Raw genomic sequence first — 21058 nt, 5'->3', positions numbered from 1 at the left:
AAGTCCTATATCAGGTTTTAGCAATTGTGTAGGTTATTTGTTATACACATCTAAGGATTTTTTTATGATTTTTGAGTGTACTGTAGATACACTTTAAGCTTTGTATTCCTACGTGAGCAGACTCAACATAATATTTTCATTGCTGGTTAAAAATAGCCATCCACATTTTTATTACCAGTTATTGCTTTAAAGTATCTAAAATTGATTTGTAACTGGTCTTACATTTAAATGATTTTTATGTCAACAGCCTATAATTACTTTGTATATATAATATATAGGTCTCCCATATACAATGTCTATGTTATGTATCATTTTAAGTAAATTTTAAATGTTTGCATTTGAAGCTAAAGAATGACTCTGGTGGAACTCGAACCCACAACCTTTGAATAACTACAACCTACGAGAAGTCCAATGCGCTATCCATTGCGCCACAGAGCCACTGAAGCAGCAAGCGTTTGTATCGACAGTACAACCTGTAGAATACTTTCAAGTTTTAAAAGCTACAATCTGTGATGAAACAAATCTATTATGTCTTTCTTTTTTTAGTAGATGTATATACAGAGTATTGTAGAGTAAGAGCCAAAATTTTATACTGATTTCAGAAATAGCATCCTCATTGTGTGAGGTGCAAAAAAATGTGGGGACAATTGCACCCTGTGTGAAATAGTAACTGTTTATTGCAATACAAACTAAAGACCAAAATATTTTCTAAAATGTATTTAATATTTTAGTAGATGTATATACAGAGTATTGTAGAGTAAGAGCCAAAATTTTATACTGATTTCAGAAATAGCATCCTCATTGTGTGAGGTGCAAAAAAATGTGGGGACAATTGCACCCTGTGTGAAATAGTTACTGTTTATTGCAATACAAACTAAAGACCAAAATATTTTCTAAAATGTATTTAATGTTTAGAGTGCTTAACAGTGTAGATATTCATCTTATTTCATACTATAATGATAATGTTGCTAACCTGTGTCAGATATTTCCAACATTCCTCTTGAATGCAACATCCCTTTCTGAGTTTTCCGGCTGCTGATTTCGAGTGCAAGTCCTATATCAGGTTTAAGCAATTATTTAGCTAATATGTGATAACCATGTAAGGATTACAGGTAAAAAGGATTTAATGTTTTTTGAGTGTAGATACCCTTCAAGGTCTGCATAGCTAGCTGAGCAGACTCAACATTGAATTTGGTTGCTGGTTAAATATAACAATAAGCATTTTTGATCAGCAGTTATTGATTTAAAGTATCGAAAATTGATTTGTAATTGGTGATCTTACATTGAAAAGATTTTTATGTCACCAGCCTATCATTACTTTGTATATATATATATATATATAGTAAATAAGTCTCCTGTATACAATGTCTACGTTATGAATTATTGTAAGTAAACTTTAAATCTTTGCATTTGAAACTAAAGAACGACTCTGGTGGGACTCGAACCCACAACCTTTGAATAACTACAACCTACTAGAAGTCCAATGCGCTATCCATTGCGCCACAGAGCAACTGATGTATCATATTTTTGTATCAACAGTACAATGTGTTGAATACTCTTATGTTTTAAATGACACAATCTGTGATGAAACTAATCTTTTTATTTTTCTATTTTTTAAGTATGCTGTAAAGAGAGTATCGTAGAGTGAGAGTAAAATTTTTGTAATGATTTCAGAAATAGCTCCCACTTTGTGTGAGGTGCAAATCAATATGGGGACAATTGCACCATGTCTGATTGAGTGTTTGTTGCAAAGAAACTGAAGATAGAAACATTTTGGTAACATTTATATAGGTTTTGTATTTTTACCAGTATAGATATTTATATTAATTTATATTATAATAATTACATGGCTATCGAGTGTCAGATATTTATAACATTTCTCCCAAATGCAACAGCTATGTCTGAGTCTTCCTCTTGCTGTTTTCAAGTGCAAGTCCTATATCAGGTTTTAGCAATTGTGTAGGTTATTTGTAATACACATCTAAGGATTTTTTATGATTTTTGAGTGTACTGTAGATACACTTTAAGCTTTGTATTCCTACGTGAGCAGACTCAACATAATATTTTCATTGCTGGTTAAAAATAACCATCCACATTTTTATTACCAGTTATTGATTTAAAGTATCTAAAATTGATTTGTAACTGGTCTTACATTTAAATGATTTTTATGTCAACAGCCTATAATTACTTTGTATATATAGTGTATAGGTCTCCCATATACAATGTCTATGTTATGTATAATTTTAAGTACATTTTAAATGTTTACATTTGAAGCTAAAGAATGACTCTGGTGGGACTCGAACCCACAACCTTTGAATAACTACAACCTACTAAAAGTCCAATGCGCTATCCATTGCGCCACAGAGCCACTGAAGCAGCAAGCGTTTGTATCGACAGTACAACTTGTAGAATACTTTCATGTTTTAAAAGCTACAATCTGTGATGAAAAAAATCTATTATGTCTTTCTTTTTTCAGTAGGATGTATATACAGAGTATTGTAGAGTAAGAGCCAAAATTTTATACTGATTTCAGAAATAGCATCCTCATTGTGTGAGGTGCAAAAAAATGTGGGGACAATTGCACCCTGTGTGAAATAGTTACTGTTTATTGCAATACAAACTAAAGACCAAAATATTTTCTAAAATGTATTTAATGTTTAGAGTGCTTAACAGTGTAGATATTCATCTTATTTCATACTATAATGATAATGTTGCTAACCTGTGTCAGATATTTCCAACATTCCTCTTGAATGCAACATCCCTTTCTGAGTTTTCCGGCTGCTGATTTCGAGTGCAAGTCCTATATCAGGTTTAAGCAATTATTTAGCTAATATGTGATAACCATGTAAGGATTACAGGTAAAAAGGATTTAATGTTTTTTGAGTGTAGATACCCTTCAAGGTCTGCATAGCTAGCTGAGCAGACTCAACATTGAATTTGGTTGCTGGTTAAATATAACAATAAGCATTTTTGATCAGCAGTTATTGATTTAAAGTATCGAAAATTGATTTGTAATTGGTGATCTTACATTGAAAAGATTTTTATGTCACCAGCCTATCATTACTTTGTATATATATATATATATATATATATAGTAAATAAGTCTCCTGTATACAATGTCTACGTTATGAATTATTGTAAGTAAACTTTAAATCTTTGCATTTGAAACTAAAGAACGACTCTGGTGGGACTCGAACCCACAACCTTTGAATAACTACAACCTACTAGAAGTCCAATGCGCTATCCATTGCGCCACAGAGCCACTGATGTATCATATTTTTGTATCAACAGTACAATGTGTTGAATACTCTTATGTTTTAAATGACACAATCTGTGATGAAACTAATCTTTTTATTTTTCTATTTTTTAAGTATGCTGTAAAGAGAGTATCGTAGAGTGAGAGTAAAATTTTTGTAATGATTTCAGAAATAGCTCCCACTTTGTGTGAGGTGCAAATCAATATGGGGACAATTGCACCATGTCTGATTGAGTGTTTGTTGCAAAGAAACTGAAGATAGAAACATTTTGGTAACATTTATATAGGTTTTGTATTTTTACCAGTATAGATATTTATATTAATTTATATTATAATAATTACATGGCTATCGAGTGTCAGATATTTATAACATTTCTCCCAAATGCAACAGCTATGTCTGAGTCTTCCTCTTGCTGTTTTCAAGTGCAAGTCCTATATCAGGTTTTAGCAATTGTGTAGGTTATTTGTAATACACATCTAAGGATTTTTTATGATTTTTGAGTGTACTGTAGATACACTTTAAGCTTTGTATTCCTACGTGAGCAGACTCAACATAATATTTTCATTGCTGGTTAAAAATAACCATCCACATTTTTATTACCAGTTATTGATTTAAAGTATCTAAAATTGATTTGTAACTGGTCTTACATTTAAATGATTTTTATGTCAACAGCCTATAATTACTTTGTATATATAGTGTATAGGTCTCCCATATACAATGTCTATGTTATGTATCATTTTAAGTACATTTTAAATGTTTACATTTGAAGCTAAAGAATGACTCTGGTGGGACTCGAACCCACAACCTTTGAATAACTACAACCTACTAGAAGTCCAATGCGCTATCCATTGCGCCACAGAGCCACTGAAGCAGCAAGCGTTTGTATCGACAGTACAACTTGTAGAATACTTTCATGTTTTAAAAGCTACAATCTGTGATGAAACAAATCTATTATGTCTTTCTTTTTTCAGTAGGATGTATATACAGAGTATTGTAGAGTAAGAGCCAAAATTTTATACTGATTTCAGAAATAGCATCCTCATTGTGTGAGGTGCAAAAAAATGTGGGGACAATTGCACCCTGTGTGAAATAGTAACTGTTTATTGCAATACAAACTAAAGACCAAAATATTTTCTAAAATGTATTTAATGTTTAGAGTGCTTAACAGTGTAGATATTCATCTTATTTCATACTATAATGATAATGTTGCTAACCTGTGTCAGATATTTCCAACATTCCTCTTGAATGCAACATCCCTTTCTGAGTTTTCCGGCTGCTGATTTCGAGTGCAAGTCCTATATCAGGTTTAAGCAATTATTTAGCTAATATGTGATAACCATGTAAGGATTACAGGTAAAAAGGATTTAATGTTTTTTGAGTGTAGATACCCTTCAAGGTCTGCATAGCTAGCTGAGCAGACTCAACATTGAATTTGGTTGCTGGTTAAATATAACAATAAGCATTTTTGATCAGCAGTTATTGATTTAAAGTATCGAAAATTGATTTGTAATTGGTGATCTTACATTGAAAAGATTTTTATGTCACCAGCCTATCATTACTTTGTATATATATATATAGTAAATAAGTCTCCTGTATACAATGTCTACGTTATGTATTATTGTAAGTAAACTTTAAATCTTTGCATTTGAAACTAAAGAACGACTCTGGTGGGACTCGAACCCACAACCTTTGAATAACTACAACCTACTATAAGTCCATTTCGCTATCCATTGCGCCACAGAGCCACTGATGTATCATGTTTTTGTATCAACAGTACAATGTGTTGAATACTCTTATGTTTTAAATGACACAATCTGTGATGAAACTAATCTTTTTATTTTTCTATTTTTTAAGTATGCTGTAAAGAGAGTATCGTAGAGTGAGAGTAAAATTTTTGTAATGATTTCAGAAATAGCTCCCACTTTGTGTGAGGTGCAAATCAATATGGGGACAATTGCACCATGTCTGATTGAGTGTTTGTTGCAAAGAAACTGAAGATAGAAACATTTTGGTAACATTTATGTAGGTTTTGTATTTTTACCAGTATAGATATTTATATTAATTTATATTATAATAATTACATGGCTATCGAGTGTCAGATATTTATAACATTTCTCCCAAATGCAACAGCTATGTCTGAGTCTTCCTCTTGCTGTTTTCAAGTGCAAGTCCTATATCAGGTTTTAGCAATTGTGTAGGTTATTTGTTATACACATCTAAGGATTTTTTTATGATTTTTGAGTGTACTGTAGATACACTTTAAGCTTTGTATTCCTACGTGAGCAGACTCAACATAATATTTTCATTGCTGGTTAAAAATAGCCATCCACATTTTTATTACCAGTTATTGCTTTAAAGTATCTAAAATTGATTTGTAACTGGTCTTACATTTAAATGATTTTTATGTCAACAGCCTATAATTACTTTGTATATATAATATATAGGTCTCCCATATACAATGTCTATGTTATGTATCATTTTAAGTAAATTTTAAATGTTTGCATTTGAAGCTAAAGAATGACTCTGGTGGAACTCGAACCCACAACCTTTGAATAACTACAACCTACGAGAAGTCCAATGCGCTATCCATTGCGCCACAGAGCCACTGAAGCAGCAAGCGTTTGTATCGACAGTACAACCTGTAGAATACTTTCAAGTTTTAAAAGCTACAATCTGTGATGAAACAAATCTATTATGTCTTTCTTTTTTTAGTAGATGTATATACAGAGTATTGTAGAGTAAGAGCCAAAATTTTATACTGATTTCAGAAATAGCATCCTCATTGTGTGAGGTGCAAAAAAATGTGGGGACAATTGCACCCTGTGTGAAATAGTAACTGTTTATTGCAATACAAACTAAAGACCAAAATATTTTCTAAAATGTATTTAATATTTAGAGTGCTTAACAGTGTAGATATTCATCTTATTTCATACTATAATGATAATGTTGCTAACCTGTGTCAGATATTTCCAACATTCCTCTTGAATGCAACATCCCTGTCTGAGTTTTCCGGCTGCTGATTTCGAGTGCAAGTCCTATATCAGGTTTAAGCAATTATTTAGCTAATATGTTATAACCATGTAAGGATTACAGGTAAAAAGGATTTAATGTTTTTTGAGTGTAGATACCCTTCAAGGTCTGCATAGCTAGCTGAGCAGACTCAACATTGAATTTGGTTGCTGGTTAAATATAACAATAAGCATTTTTGATCAGCAGTTATTGATTTAAAGTATCGAAAATTGATTTGTAATTTGTGATCTTACATTGAAAAGATTTTTATGTCACCAGCCTATCATTACTTTGTATATATATATATATATATATATATATATATATATATAGTAAATAAGTCTCCTGTATACAATGTCTACGTTATGTATTATTGTAAGTAAACTTTAAATCTTTGCATTTGAAACTGAAGAACTACTCTGGTGGGACTCGAACCCACAACCTTTGAATAACTACAACCTACTAGAAGTCCAATGCGCTATCCATTGCGCCACAGAGCCACTGATGTATCATATTTTTGTATCAACAGTACAATGTGTTGAATACTCTTATGTTTTAAATGACACAATCTGTGATGAAACTAATCTTTTTATTTTTCTATTTTTTAAGTATGCTGTAAAGAGAGTATCGTAGAGTGAGAGTAAAATTTTTGTAATGATTTCAGAAATAGCTCCCACTTTGTGTGAGGTGCAAATCAATATGGGGACAATTGCACCATGTCTGATTGAGTGTTTGTTGCAAAGAAACTGAAGATAGAAACATTTTGGTAACATTTATATAGGTTTTGTATTTTTACCAGTATAGATATTTATATTAATTTATATTATAATAATTACATGGCTATCGAGTGTCAGATATTTATAACATTTCTCCCAAATGCAACAGCTATGTCTGAGTCTTCCTCTTGCTGTTTTCAAGTGCAAGTCTTATATCAGGTTTTAGCAATTGTGTAGGTTATTTGTAATACCCATCTAAGGATTTTTTATGATTTTTGAGTGTACTGTAGATACACTTTAAGCTTTGTATTCCTACGTGAGCAGACTCAACATAATATTTTCATTGCTGGTTAAAAATAACCATCCACATTTTTATTACCAGTTATTGATTTAAAGTATCTAAAATTGATTTGTAACTGGTCTTACATTTAAATGATTTTTATGTCAACAGCCTATAATTACTTTGTATATATAGTGTATAGGTCTCCCATATACAATGTCTATGTTATGTATCATTTTAAGTACATTTTAAATGTTTACATTTGAAGCTAAAGAATGACTCTGGTGGGACTCGAACCCACAACCTTTGAATAACTACAACCTACTAGAAGTCCAATTCGCTATCCATTGCGCCACAGAGCCACTGAATCAGCAAGTGTTTGTATCGACAGTACAACTTGTAGAATACTTTCATGTTTTAAAAGCTACAATCTGTGATGAAACAAATCTATTATGTCTTTCTTTTTTCAGTAGGATGTATATACAGAGTATTGTAGAGTAAGAGCCAAAATTTTATACTGATTTCAGAAATAGCATCCTCATTGTGTGAGGTGCAAAAAAATGTGGGGACAATTGCACCCTGTGTGAAATAGTAACTGTTTATTGCAATACAAACTAAAGACCAAAATATTTTCTAAAATGTATTTAATGTTTAGAGTGCTTAACAGTGTAGATATTCATCTTATTTCATACTATAATGATAATGTTGCTAACCTGTGTCAGATATTTCCAACATTCCTCTTGAATGCAACATCCCTGTCTGAGTTTTCCGGCTGCTGATTTCGAGTGCAAGTCCTATATCAGGTTTAAGCAATTATTTAGCTAATATGTTATAACCATGTAAGGATTACAGGTAAAAAGGATTTAATGTTTTTTGAGTGTAGATACCCTTCAAGGTCTGCATAGCTAGCTGAGCAGACTCAACATTGAATTTGGTTGCTGGTTAAATATAACAATAAGCATTTTTGATCAGCAGTTATTGATTTAAAGTATCGAAAATTGATTTGTAATTTGTGATCTTACATTGAAAAGATTTTTATGTCACCAGCCTATCATTACTTTGTATATATATATATATATATATATATATATATAGTAAATAAGTCTCCTGTATACAATGTCTACGTTATGTATTATTGTAAGTAAACTTTAAATCTTTGCATTTGAAACTGAAGAACTACTCTGGTGGGACTCGAACCCACAACCTTTGAATAACTACAACCTACTAGAAGTCCAATGCGCTATCCATTGCGCCACAGAGCCACTGATGTATCATATTTTTGTATCAACAGTACAATGTGTTGAATACTCTTATGTTTTAAATGACACAATCTGTGATGAAACTAATCTTTTTATTTTTCTATTTTTTAAGTATGCTGTAAAGAGAGTATCGTAGAGTGAGAGTAAAATTTTTGTAATGATTTCAGAAATAGCTCCCACTTTGTGTGAGGTGCAAATCAATATGGGGACAATTGCACCATGTCTGATTGAGTGTTTGTTGCAAAGAAACTGAAGATAGAAACATTTTGGTAACATTTATATAGGTTTTGTATTTTTACCAGTATAGATATTTATATTAATTTATATTATAATAATTACATGGCTATCGAGTGTCAGATATTTATAACATTTCTCCCAAATGCAACAGCTATGTCTGAGTCTTCCTCTTGCTGTTTTCAAGTGCAAGTCTTATATCAGGTTTTAGCAATTGTGTAGGTTATTTGTAATACCCATCTAAGGATTTTTTATGATTTTTGAGTGTACTGTAGATACACTTTAAGCTTTGTATTCCTACGTGAGCAGACTCAACATAATATTTTCATTGCTGGTTAAAAATAACCATCCACATTTTTATTACCAGTTATTGATTTAAAGTATCTAAAATTGATTTGTAACTGGTCTTACATTTAAATGATTTTTATGTCAACAGCCTATAATTACTTTGTATATATAGTGTATAGGTCTCCCATATACAATGTCTATGTTATGTATCATTTTAAGTACATTTTAAATGTTTACATTTGAAGCTAAAGAATGACTCTGGTGGGACTCGAACCCACAACCTTTGAATAACTACAACCTACTAGAAGTCCAATTCGCTATCCATTGCGCCACAGAGCCACTGAATCAGCAAGTGTTTGTATCGACAGTACAACTTGTAGAATACTTTCATGTTTTAAAAGCTACAATCTGTGATGAAACAAATCTATTATGTCTTTCTTTTTTCAGTAGGATGTATATACAGAGTATTGTAGAGTAAGAGCCAAAATTTTATACTGATTTCAGAAATAGCATCCTCATTGTGTGAGGTGCAAAAAAATGTGGGGACAATTGCACCCTGTGTGAAATAGTAACTGTTTATTGCAATACAAACTAAAGACCAAAATATTTTCTAAAATGTATTTAATGTTTAGAGTGCTTAACAGTGTAGATATTCATCTTATTTCATACTATAATGATAATGTTGCTAACCTGTGTCAGATATTTCCAACATTCCTCTTGAATGCAACATCCCTGTCTGAGTTTTCCGGCTGCTGATTTCGAGTGCAAGTCCTATATCAGGTTTAAGCAATTATTTAGCTAATATGTTATAACCATGTAAGGATTACAGGTAAAAAGGATTTAATGTTTTTTGAGTGTAGATACCCTTCAAGGTCTGCATAGCTAGCTGAGCAGACTCAACATTGAATTTGGTTGCTGGTTAAATATAACAATAAGCATTTTTGATCAGCAGTTATTGATTTAAAGTATCGAAAATTGATTTGTAATTGGTGATCTTACATTGAAAAGATTTTTATGTCACCAGCCTATCATTACTTTGTATATATATATATATATATATATAGTAAATAAGTCTCCTGTATACAATGTCTACGTTATGTATTATTGTAAGTAAACTTTAAATCTTTGCATTTGAAACTAAAGAACGACTCTGGTGGGACTCGAACCTCAACCTTTGAATAACTACAACCTACTGGAAGTCCAATGCGCTATCCATTGCGCCACAGAGCCACTGATGTATCATATTTTTGTATCAACAGTACAATGTGTTGAATACTCTTATGTTTTAAATGACACAATCTGTGATGAAACTAATCTTTTTATTTTTCTATTTTTTAAGTATGCTGTAAAGAGAGTATCGTAGAGTGAGAGTAAAATTTTTGTAATGATTTCAGAAATAGCTCCCACTTTGTGTGAGGTGCAAATCAATATGGGGACAATTGCACCATGTCTGATTGAGTGTTTGTTGCAAAGAAACTGAAGATAGAAACATTTTGGTAACATTTATATAGGTTTTGTATTTTTACCAGTATAGATATTTATATTAATTTATATTATAATAATTACATGGCTATCGAGTGTCAGATATTTATAAAATTTCTCCCAAATGCAACAGCTATGTCTGAGTCTTCCTCTTGCTGTTTTCAAGTGCAAGTCCTATATCAGGTTTTAGCAATTGTGTAGGTTATTTGTAATACCCATCTAAGGATTTTTTATGATTTTTGAGTGTACTGTAGATACACTTTAAGCTTTGTATTCCTACGTGAGCAGAATCAACATAATATTTTCATTGCTGGTTAAAAATAACCATCCACATTTTTATTACCAGTTATTGATTTAAAGTATCTAAAATTGATTTGTAACTGGTCTTACATTTAAATGATTTTTATGTCAACAGCCTATAATTACTTTGTATATATAGTGTATAGGTCTCCCATATACAATGTCTATGTTATGTATCATTTTAAATGTTTACATTTGAAGCTAAAGAATGACTCTGGTGGGACTCGAACCCACAACCTTTGAATAACTACAACCTACTAGAAATCCAATTCGCTATCCATTGCGCCACAGAGCCACTGAATCAGCAAGTGTTTGTATCGACAGTACAACTTGTAGAATACTTTCATGTTTTAAAAGCTACAATCTGTGATGAAACAAATCTATTATGTCTTTCTTTTTTCAGTAGGATGTATATACAGAGTATTGTAGAGTAAGAGCCAAAATTTTATACTGATTTCAGAAATAGCATCCTCATTGTGTGAGGTGCAAAAAAATGTGGGGACAATTGCACCCTGTGTGAAATAGTAACTGTTTATTGCAATACAAACTAAAGACCAAAATATTTTCTAAAATGTATTTAATGTTTAGAGTGCTTAACAGTGTAGATATTCATCTTATTTCATACTATAATGATAATGTTGCTAACCTGTGTCAGATATTTCCAACATTCCTCTTGAATGCAACATCCCTGTCTGAGTTTTCCGGCTGCTGATTTCGAGTGCAAGTCCTATATCAGGTTTAAGCAATTATTTAGCTAATATGTTATAACCATGTAAGGATTACAGGTAAAAAGGATTTAATGTTTTTTGAGTGTAGATACCCTTCAAGGTCTGCATAGCTAGCTGAGCAGACTCAACATTGAATTTGGTTGCTGGTTAAATATAACAATAAGCATTTTTGATCAGCAGTTATTGATTTAAAGTATCGAAAATTGATTTGTAATTGGTGATCTTACATTGAAAAGATTTTTATGTCACCAGCCTATCATTACTTTGTATATATATATATATATATATATATAGTAAATAAGTCTCCTGTATACAATGTCTACGTTATGTATTATTGTAAGTAAACTTTAAATCTTTGCATTTGAAACTAAAGAACGACTCTGGTGGGACTCGAACCTCAACCTTTGAATAACTACAACCTACTGGAAGTCCAATGCGCTATCCATTGCGCCACAGAGCCACTGATGTAACATATTTTTGTATCAACAGTACAATGTGTTGAATACTCTTATGTTTTAAATGACACAATCTGTGATGAAACTAATCTTTTTATTTTTCTATTTTTTAAGTATGCTGTAAAGAGAGTATCGTAGAGTGAGAGTAAAATTTTTGTAATGATTTCAGAAATAGCTCCCACTTTGTGTGAGGTGCAAATCAATATGGGGACAATTGCACCATGTCTGATTGAGTGTTTGTTGCAAAGAAACTGAAGATAGAAACATTTTGGTAACATTTATGTAGGTTTTGTATTTTTACCAGTATAGATATTTATATTAATTTATATTATAATAATTACATGGCTATCGAGTGTCAGATATTTATAACATTTCTCCCAAATGCAACAGCTATGTCTGAGTCTTCCTCTTGCTGTTTTCAAGTGCAAGTCCTATATCAGGTTTTAGCAATTGTGTAGGTTATTTGTTATACACATCTAAGGATTTTTTTATGATTTTTGAGTGTACTGTAGATACACTTTAAGCTTTGTATTCCTACGTGAGCAGACTCAACATAATATTTTCATTGCTGGTTAAAAATAGCCATCCACATTTTTATTACCAGTTATTGCTTTAAAGTATCTAAAATTGATTTGTAACTGGTCTTACATTTAAATGATTTTTATGTCAACAGCCTATAATTACTTTGTATATATAATATATAGGTCTCCCATATACAATGTCTATGTTATGTATCATTTTAAGTACATTTTAAATGTTTGCATTTGAAGCTAAAGAATGACTCTGGTGGAACTCGAACCCACAACCTTTGAATAACTACAACCTACGAGAAGTCCAATGCGCTATCCATTGCGCCACAGAGCCACTGAAGCAGCAAGCGTTTGTATCGACAGTACAACCTGTAGAATACTTTCAAGTTTTAAAAGCTACAATCTGTGATGAAACAAATCTATTATGTCTTTCTTTTTTTAGTAGGATGTATATACAGAGTATTGTAGAGTAAGAGCCAAAATTTTATACTGATTTCAGAAATAGCATCCTCATTGTGTGAGGTGCAAAAAAATGTGGGGACAATTGCACCCTGTGTGAAATAGTAACTGTTTATTGCAATACAAACTAAAGACCAAAATATTTTCTAAAATGTATTTAATATTTAGAGTGCTTAACAGTGTAGATATTCATCTTATTTCATACTATAATGATAATGTTGCTAACCTGTGTCAGATATTTCCAACATTCCTCTTGAATGCAACATCCCTGTCTGAGTTTTCCGGCTGCTGATTTCGAGTGCAAGTCCTATATCAGGTTTAAGCAATTATTTAGCTAATATGTTATAACCATGTAAGGATTACAGGTAAAAAGGATTTAATGTTTTTTGAGTGTAGATACCCTTCAAGGTCTGCATAGCTAGCTGAGCAGACTCAACATTGAATTTGGTTGCTGGTTAAATATAACAATAAGCATTTTTGATCAGCAGTTATTGATTTAAAGTATCGAAAATTGATTTGTAATTTGTGATCTTACATTGAAAAGATTTTTATGTCACCAGCCTATCATTACTTTGTATATATATATATATATATATATATATAGTAAATAAGTCTCCTGTATACAATGTCTACGTTATGTATTATTGTAAGTAAACTTTAAATCTTTGCATTTGAAACTAAAGAACTACTCTGGTGGGACTCGAACCCACAACCTTTGAATAACTACAACCTACTAGAAGTCCAAAGCGCTATCCATTGCGCCACAGAGCCACTGATGTATCATATTTTTGTATCAACAGTACAATGTGTTGAATACTCTTATGTTTTAAATGACACAATTTGTGATGAAACTAATCTTTTTATTTTTCTATTTTTTAAGTATGCTGTAAAGAGAGTATCGTAGAGTGAGAGTAAAATTTTTGTAATGATTTCAGAAATAGCTCCCACTTTGTGTGAGGTGCAAATCAATATGGGGACAATTGCACCATGTCTGATTGAGTGTTTGTTGCAAAGAAACTGAAGATAGAAACATTTTGGTAACATTTATATAGGTTTTGTATTTTTACCAGTATAGATATTTATATTAATTTATATTATAATAATTACATGGCTATCGAGTGTCAGATATTTATAACATTTCTCCCAAATGCAACAGCTATGTCTGAGTCTTCCTCTTGCTGTTTTCAAGTGCAAGTCCTATATCAGGTTTTAGCAATTGTGTAGGTTATTTGTAATACCCATCTAAGGATTTTTTATGATTTTTGAGTGTACTGTAGATACACTTTAAGCTTTGTATTCCTACGTGAGCAGACTCAACATAATATTTTCATTGCTGGTTAAAAATAACCATCCACATTTTTATTACCAGTTATTGATTTAAAGTATCTAAAATTGATTTGTAACTGGTCTTACATTTAAATGATTTTTATGTCAACAGCCTATAATTACTTTGTATATATAGTGTATAGGTCTCCCATATACAATGTCTATGTTATGTATCATTTTAAATGTTTACATTTGAAGCTAAAGAATGACTCTGGTGGGACTCGAACCCACAACCTTTGAATAACTACAACCTACTAGAAGTCCAATTCGCTATCCATTGCGCCACAGAGCCACTGAATCAGCAAGTGTTTGTATCGACAGTACAACTTGTAGAATACTTTCATGTTTTAAAAGCTACAATCTGTGATGAAACAAATCTATTATGTCTTTCTTTTTTCAGTAGGATGTATATACAGAGTATTGTAGAGTAAGAGCCAAAATTTTATACTGATTTCAGAAATAGCATCCTCATTGTGTGAGGTGCAAAAAAATGTGGGGACAATTGCACCCTGTGTGAAATAGTAACTGTTTATTGCAATACAAACTAAAGACCAAAATATTTTCTAAAATGTATTTAATGTTTAGAGTGCTTAACAGTGTAGATATTCATCTTATTTCATACTATAATGATAATGTTGCTAACCTGTGTCAGATATTTCCAACATTCCTCTTGAATGCAACATCCCTGTCTGAGTTTTCCGGCTGCTGATTTCGAGTGCAAGTCCTATATCAGGTTTAAGCAATTATTTAGCTAATATGTTATAACCATGTAAGGATTACAGGTAAAAAGGATTTAATGTTTTTTGAGTGTAGATACCCTTCAAGGTCTGCATAGCTAGCTGAGCAGACTCAACATTGAATTTGGTTGCTGGTTAAATATAACAATAAGCATTTTTGATCAGCAGTTATTGATTTAAAGTATCGAAAATTGATTTGTAATTGGTGATCTTACATTGAAAAGATTTTTATGTCACCAGCCTATCATTACTTTGTATATGTATATGTAAATAAGTCTCCTGTATACAATGTCTACGTTATGTATTATTGTAAGTAAACTTTAAATCTTTGCATTTGAAACTAAAGAACGACTCTGGTGGGACTCGAACCTCAACCTTTGAATAACTACAACCTACTGGAAGTCCAATGCGCTATCCATTGCGCCACAGAGCCACTGATGTATCATCTTTTTGTATCAACAGTACAATGTGTTGAATACTCTTATGTTTTAAATGACACAATCTGTGATGAAACTAATCTTTTTATTTTTCTATTTTTTAAGTATGCTGTAAAGAGAGTATCGTAGAGTGAGAGTAAAATTTTTGTAATGATTTCAGAAATAGCTCCCAGTTTGTGTGAGGTGCAAATCAATATGGGGACAATTGCACCATGTCTGATTGAGTGTTTGTTGCAAAGAAACTGAAGATAGAAACATTTTGGTAACATTTATATAGGTTTTGTATTTTTACCAGTATAGATATTTATATTAATTTATATTATAATAATTACATGGCTATCGAGTGTCAGATATTTATAACATTTCTCCCAAATGCAACAGCTATGTCTGAGTCTTCCTCTTGCTGTTTTCAAGTGCAAGTCCTATATCAGGTTTTAGCAATTGTGTAGGTTATTTGTAATACACATCTAAGGATTTTTTATGATTTTTGAGTGTACTGTAGATACACTTTAAGCTTTGTATTCCTACGTGAGCAGACTCAACATAATATTTTCATTGCTGGTTAAAAATAGCCATCCACATTTTTATTACCAGTTATTGATTTAAAGTATCTAAAATTGATTTGTAACTGGTCTTACATTTAAATGATTTTTACGTCAACAGCCGATAATTACTTTGTATATATAGTATATAGGTCTCCCATATACAATGTCTATGTTATGTATCATTTTAAGTAAATTTTAAATGTTTGCATTTGAAGCTAAAGAATGACTCTGGTGGGACTCGAACCCACAACCTTTGAATAACTACAACCTACGAGAAGTCCAATGCCCTACCCATTGCGCCACAGAGCCACTGAAGCAGCAAGCGTTTGTATCGACAGTACAACTTGTAGAATACTTTCAAGTTTTAAAAGCTACAATCTGTGATGAAACAAATCTATTATGTCTTTCTTTTTTTAGTAGGATGTATATACAGAGTATTGTAGAGTAAGAGCCAAAATTTTATACTGATTTCAGAAATAGCATCCTCATTGTGTGAGGTGCAAAAAAATGTGGGGACAATTGCACCCTGTGTGAAATAGTAACTGTTTATTGCAATACAAACTAAAGACCAAAATATTTTCTAAAATGTATTTATTATTTAGAGTGCTTAACAGTGTAGATATTCATCTTATTTCATACTATAATGATAATGTTGCTAACCTGTGTCAGATATTTCCAACATTCCTCTTGAATGCAACATCCCTGTCTGAGTTTTCCGGCTGCTGATTTCGAGTGCAAGTCCTATATCAGGTTTAAGCAATTATTTAGCTAATATGTTATAACCATGTAAGGATTACAGGTAAAAAGGATTTAATGTTTTTTGAGTGTAGATACCCTTCAAGGTCTGCATAGCTAGCTGAGCAGACTCAACATTGAATTTGGTTGCTGGTTAAATATAACAATAAGCATTTTTGATCAGCAGTTATTGATTTAAAGTATCGAAAATTGATTTGTAATTTGTGATCTTACATTGAAAAGATTTTTATGTCACCAGCCTATCATTACTTTGTATATATATATATATATATATATAGTAAATAAGTCTCCTGTATACAATGTCGACGTTATTTATTATTGTAAGTAAACTTTAAATCTTTGCATTTGAAACTAAAGAACGACTCTGGTGGGACTCGAACCCACAACCTTTGAATAACTACAACCTACTAGAAGTCCAATGCGCTATCCATTGCGCCACAGAGCCACTGATGTATCATATTTTTGTATCAACAGTACAATGTGTTGAATACTCTTATGTTTTAAATGACACAATCTGTGATGAAACTAATCTTTTTATTTTTCTATTTTTTAAGTATGCTGTAAAGAGAGTATCGTAGAGTGAGAGTACAATTTTTGTAATGATTTCAGAAATAGCTCCCACTTTGTGTGAGGTGCAAATCAATATGGGGACAATTGCACCATGTCTGATTGAGTGTTTGTTGCAAAGAAACTGAAGATAGAAACATTTTGGTAACATTTATATAGGTTTTGTATTTTTACCAGTATAGATATTTATATTAATTTATATTATAATAATTACATGGCTATCGAGTGTCAGATATTTATAACATTTCTCCCAAATGCAACAGCTATGTCTGAGTCTTCCTCTTGCTGTTTTCAAGTGCAAGTCCTATATCAGGTTTTAGCAATTGTGTAGGTTATTTGTAATACCCATCTAAGGATTTTTTATGATTTTTGAGTGTACTGTAGATACACTTTAAGCTTTGTATTCCTACGTGAGCAGACTCAACATAATATTTTCATTGCTGGTTAAAAATAACCATCCACATTTTTATTACCAGTTATTGATTTAAAGTATCTAAAATTGATTTGTAACTGGTCTTACATTTAAATGATTTTTATGTCAACAGCCTATAATTACTTTGTATATATAGTGTATAGGTCTCCCATATACAATGTCTATGTTATGTATCATTTTAAATGTTTACATTTGAAGCTAAAGAATGACTCTGGTGGGACTCGAACCCACAACCTTTGAATAACTACAACCTACTAGAAGTCCAATTCGCTAGCCATTGCGCCACAGAGCCACTGAATCAGCAAGTGTTTGTATCGACAGTACAACTTGTAGAATACTTTCATGTTTTAAAAGCTACAATCTGTGATGAAACAAATCTATTATGTCTTTCTTTTTTCAGTAGGATGTATATACAGAGTATTGTAGAGTAAGAGCCAAAATTTTATACTGATTTCAGAAATAGCATCCTCATTGTGTGAGGTGCAAAAAAATGTGGGGACAATTGCACCCTGTGTGAAATAGTAACTGTTTATTGCAATACAAACTAAAGACCAAAATATTTTCTAAAATGTATTTAATGTTTAGAGTGCTTAACAGTGTAGATATTCATCTTATTTCATACTATAATGATAATGTTGCTAACCTGTGTCAGATATTTCCAACATTCCTCTTGAATGCAACATCCCTGTCTGAGTTTTCCGGCTGCTGATTTCGAGTGCAAGTCCTATATCAGGTTTAAGCAATTATTTAGCTAATATGTTATAACCATGTAAGGATTACAGGTAAAAAGGATTTAATGTTTTTTGAGTGTAGATACCCTTCAAGGTCTGCATAGCTAGCTGAGCAGACTCAACATTGAATTTGGTTGCTGGTTAAATATAACAATAAGCATTTTTGATCAGCAGTTATTGATTTAAAGTATCGAAAATTGATTTGTAATTGGTGATCTTACATTGAAAAGATTTTTATGTCACCAGCCTATCATTACTTTGTATATGTATATGTAAATAAGTCTCCTGTATACAATGTCTACGTTATGTATTATTGTAAGTAAACTTTAAATCTTTGCATTTGAAACTAAAGAACGACTCTGGTGGGACTCGAACCTCAACCTTTGAATAACTACAACCTACTGGAAGTCCAATGCGCTATCCATTGCGCCACAGAGCCACTGATGTATCATCTTTTTGTATCAACAGTACAATGTGTTGAATACTCTTATGTTTTAAATGACACAATCTGTGATGAAACTAATCTTTTTATTTTTCTATTTTTTAAGTATGCTGTAAAGAGAGTATCGTAGAGTGAGAGTAAAATTTTTGTAATGATTTCAGAAATAGCTCCCAGTTTGTGTGAGGTGCAAATCAATATGGGGACAATTGCACCATGTCTGATTGAGTGTTTGTTGCAAAGAAACTGAAGATAGAAACATTTTGGTAACATTTATATAGGTTTTGTATTTTTACCAGTATAGATATTTATATTAATTTATATTATAATAATTACATGGCTATCGAGTGTCAGATATTTATAACATTTCTCCCAAATGCAACAGCTATGTCTGAGTCTTCCTCTTGCTGTTTTCAAGTGCAAGTCCTATATCAGGTTTTAGCAATTGTGTAGGTTATTTGTAATACACATCTAAGGATTTTTTATGATTTTTGAGTGTACTGTAGATACACTTTAAGCTTTGTATTCCTACGTGAGCAGACTCAACATAATATTTTCATTGCTGGTTAAAAATAGCCATCCACATTTTTATTACCAGTTATTGATTTAAAGTATCTAAAATTGATTTGTAACTGGTCTTACATTTAAATGATTTTTACGTCAACAGCCGATAATTACTTTGTATATATAGTATATAGGTCTCCCATATACAATGTCTATGTTATGTATCATTTTAAGTAAATTTTAAATGTTTGCATTTGAAGCTAAAGAATGACTCTGGTGGGACTCGAACCCACAACCTTTGAATAACTACAACCTACGAGAAGTCCAATGCCCTACCCATTGCGCCACAGAGCCACTGAAGCAGCAAGCGTTTGTATCGACAGTACAACTTGTAGAATACTTTCAAGTTTTAAAAGCTACAATCTGTGATGAAACAAATCTATTATGTCTTTCTTTTTTTAGTAGGATGTATATACAGAGTATTGTAGAGTAAGAGCCAAAATTTTATACTGATTTCAGAAATAGCATCCTCATTGTGTGAGGTGCAAAAAAATGTGGGGACAATTGCACCCTGTGTGAAATAGTAACTGTTTATTGCAATACAAACTAAAGACCAAAATATTTTCTAAAATGTATTTATTATTTAGAGTGCTTAACAGTGTAGATATTCATCTTATTTCATACTATAATGATAATGTTGCTAACCTGTGTCAGATATTTCCAACATTCCTCTTGAATGCAACATCCCTGTCTGAGTTTTCCGGCTGCTGATTTCGAGTGCAAGTCCTATATCAGGTTTAAGCAATTATTTAGCTAATATGTTATAACCATGTAAGGATTACAGGTAAAAAGGATTTAATGTTTTTTGAGTGTAGATACCCTTCAAGGTCTGCATAGCTAGCTGAGCAGACTCAACATTGAATTTGGTTGCTGGTTAAATATAACAATAAGCATTTTTGATCAGCAGTTATTGATTTAAAGTATCGAAAATTGATTTGTAATTTGTGATCTTACATTGAAAAGATTTTTATGTCACCAGCCTATCATTACTTTGTATATATATATATATATATATATAGTAAATAAGTCTCCTGTATACAATGTCGACGTTATTTATTATTGTAAGTAAACTTTAAATCTTTGCATTTGAAACTAAAGAACGACTCTGGTGGGACTCGAACCCACAACCTTTGAATAACTACAACCTACTAGAAGTCCAATGCGCTATCCATTGCGCCACAGAGCCACTGATGTATCATATTTTTGTATCAACAGTACAATGTGTTGAATACTCTTATGTTTTAAATGACACAATCTGTGATGAAACTAATCTTTTTATTTTTCTATTTTTTAAGTATGCTGTAAAGAGAGTATCGTAGAGTGAGAGTACAATTTTTGTAATGATTTCAGAAATAGCTCCCACTTTGTGTGAGGTGCAAATCAATATGGGGACAATTGCACCATGTCTGATTGAGTGTTTGTTGCAAAGAAACTGAAGATAGAAACATTTTGGTAACATTTATATAGGTTTTGTATTTTTACCAGTATAGATATTTATATTAATTTATATTATAATAATTACATGG

General features: G+C 31.7%; 19 non-coding genes across 19 annotated transcripts; all 19 read right to left on the bottom strand.

The window, feature by feature from the left end:
• Positions 1-352: 352 nt before the first annotated feature.
• Positions 353-438, bottom strand: TRNAR-UCU (transfer RNA arginine (anticodon UCU)). Its single transcript is given in 2 exon segments — positions 353-388; positions 402-438. It is a non-coding gene; the product is annotated as a tRNA-Arg (tRNA).
• Positions 439-1424: 986 nt separating this feature from the next.
• TRNAR-UCU (transfer RNA arginine (anticodon UCU)) lies at positions 1425-1510 on the bottom strand. Its single transcript is given in 2 exon segments — positions 1425-1460; positions 1474-1510. It is a non-coding gene; the product is annotated as a tRNA-Arg (tRNA).
• Positions 1511-2282: 772 nt separating this feature from the next.
• On the bottom strand, positions 2283-2368 carry TRNAK-UUU (transfer RNA lysine (anticodon UUU)). The gene is given in 2 exon segments: positions 2283-2318; positions 2332-2368. It is a non-coding gene; the product is annotated as a tRNA-Lys (tRNA).
• Positions 2369-3176: 808 nt separating this feature from the next.
• TRNAR-UCU (transfer RNA arginine (anticodon UCU)) lies at positions 3177-3262 on the bottom strand. Its single transcript is given in 2 exon segments — positions 3177-3212; positions 3226-3262. It is a non-coding gene; the product is annotated as a tRNA-Arg (tRNA).
• Positions 3263-4034: 772 nt separating this feature from the next.
• Positions 4035-4120, bottom strand: TRNAR-UCU (transfer RNA arginine (anticodon UCU)). Its single transcript is given in 2 exon segments — positions 4035-4070; positions 4084-4120. It is a non-coding gene; the product is annotated as a tRNA-Arg (tRNA).
• Positions 4121-5775: 1655 nt separating this feature from the next.
• On the bottom strand, positions 5776-5861 carry TRNAR-UCU (transfer RNA arginine (anticodon UCU)). Its single transcript is given in 2 exon segments — positions 5776-5811; positions 5825-5861. It is a non-coding gene; the product is annotated as a tRNA-Arg (tRNA).
• An 819-nt stretch (positions 5862-6680) lies between these two features.
• Positions 6681-6766, bottom strand: TRNAR-UCU (transfer RNA arginine (anticodon UCU)). Its single transcript is given in 2 exon segments — positions 6681-6716; positions 6730-6766. It is a non-coding gene; the product is annotated as a tRNA-Arg (tRNA).
• A 772-nt stretch (positions 6767-7538) lies between these two features.
• TRNAR-UCU (transfer RNA arginine (anticodon UCU)) lies at positions 7539-7624 on the bottom strand. Its single transcript is given in 2 exon segments — positions 7539-7574; positions 7588-7624. It is a non-coding gene; the product is annotated as a tRNA-Arg (tRNA).
• Positions 7625-8438: 814 nt separating this feature from the next.
• Positions 8439-8524, bottom strand: TRNAR-UCU (transfer RNA arginine (anticodon UCU)). Its single transcript is given in 2 exon segments — positions 8439-8474; positions 8488-8524. It is a non-coding gene; the product is annotated as a tRNA-Arg (tRNA).
• Positions 8525-9296: 772 nt separating this feature from the next.
• Positions 9297-9382, bottom strand: TRNAR-UCU (transfer RNA arginine (anticodon UCU)). The gene is given in 2 exon segments: positions 9297-9332; positions 9346-9382. It is a non-coding gene; the product is annotated as a tRNA-Arg (tRNA).
• Positions 9383-11034: 1652 nt separating this feature from the next.
• Positions 11035-11120, bottom strand: TRNAR-UCU (transfer RNA arginine (anticodon UCU)). Its single transcript is given in 2 exon segments — positions 11035-11070; positions 11084-11120. It is a non-coding gene; the product is annotated as a tRNA-Arg (tRNA).
• Positions 11121-12786: 1666 nt separating this feature from the next.
• On the bottom strand, positions 12787-12872 carry TRNAR-UCU (transfer RNA arginine (anticodon UCU)). The gene is given in 2 exon segments: positions 12787-12822; positions 12836-12872. It is a non-coding gene; the product is annotated as a tRNA-Arg (tRNA).
• An 810-nt stretch (positions 12873-13682) lies between these two features.
• TRNAR-UCU (transfer RNA arginine (anticodon UCU)) lies at positions 13683-13768 on the bottom strand. The gene is given in 2 exon segments: positions 13683-13718; positions 13732-13768. It is a non-coding gene; the product is annotated as a tRNA-Arg (tRNA).
• A 761-nt stretch (positions 13769-14529) lies between these two features.
• Positions 14530-14615, bottom strand: TRNAR-UCU (transfer RNA arginine (anticodon UCU)). The gene is given in 2 exon segments: positions 14530-14565; positions 14579-14615. It is a non-coding gene; the product is annotated as a tRNA-Arg (tRNA).
• Positions 14616-16265: 1650 nt separating this feature from the next.
• On the bottom strand, positions 16266-16351 carry TRNAR-UCU (transfer RNA arginine (anticodon UCU)). The gene is given in 2 exon segments: positions 16266-16301; positions 16315-16351. It is a non-coding gene; the product is annotated as a tRNA-Arg (tRNA).
• An 806-nt stretch (positions 16352-17157) lies between these two features.
• Positions 17158-17243, bottom strand: TRNAR-UCU (transfer RNA arginine (anticodon UCU)). Its single transcript is given in 2 exon segments — positions 17158-17193; positions 17207-17243. It is a non-coding gene; the product is annotated as a tRNA-Arg (tRNA).
• A 761-nt stretch (positions 17244-18004) lies between these two features.
• Positions 18005-18090, bottom strand: TRNAR-UCU (transfer RNA arginine (anticodon UCU)). The gene is given in 2 exon segments: positions 18005-18040; positions 18054-18090. It is a non-coding gene; the product is annotated as a tRNA-Arg (tRNA).
• A 1650-nt stretch (positions 18091-19740) lies between these two features.
• TRNAR-UCU (transfer RNA arginine (anticodon UCU)) lies at positions 19741-19826 on the bottom strand. Its single transcript is given in 2 exon segments — positions 19741-19776; positions 19790-19826. It is a non-coding gene; the product is annotated as a tRNA-Arg (tRNA).
• Positions 19827-20632: 806 nt separating this feature from the next.
• TRNAR-UCU (transfer RNA arginine (anticodon UCU)) lies at positions 20633-20718 on the bottom strand. Its single transcript is given in 2 exon segments — positions 20633-20668; positions 20682-20718. It is a non-coding gene; the product is annotated as a tRNA-Arg (tRNA).
• Positions 20719-21058: the final 340 nt, after the last annotated feature.

The sequence above is a fragment of the Pseudophryne corroboree genome, chromosome 4, assembly GCF_028390025.1.
Source record: "Pseudophryne corroboree isolate aPseCor3 chromosome 4, aPseCor3.hap2, whole genome shotgun sequence".
Lineage (NCBI taxonomy): Eukaryota > Metazoa > Chordata > Amphibia > Anura > Myobatrachidae > Pseudophryne > Pseudophryne corroboree.
The sequence above is the reverse complement of the archived record's forward strand: the minus strand, read 5'-3'. Positions and strand labels throughout refer to the sequence as shown.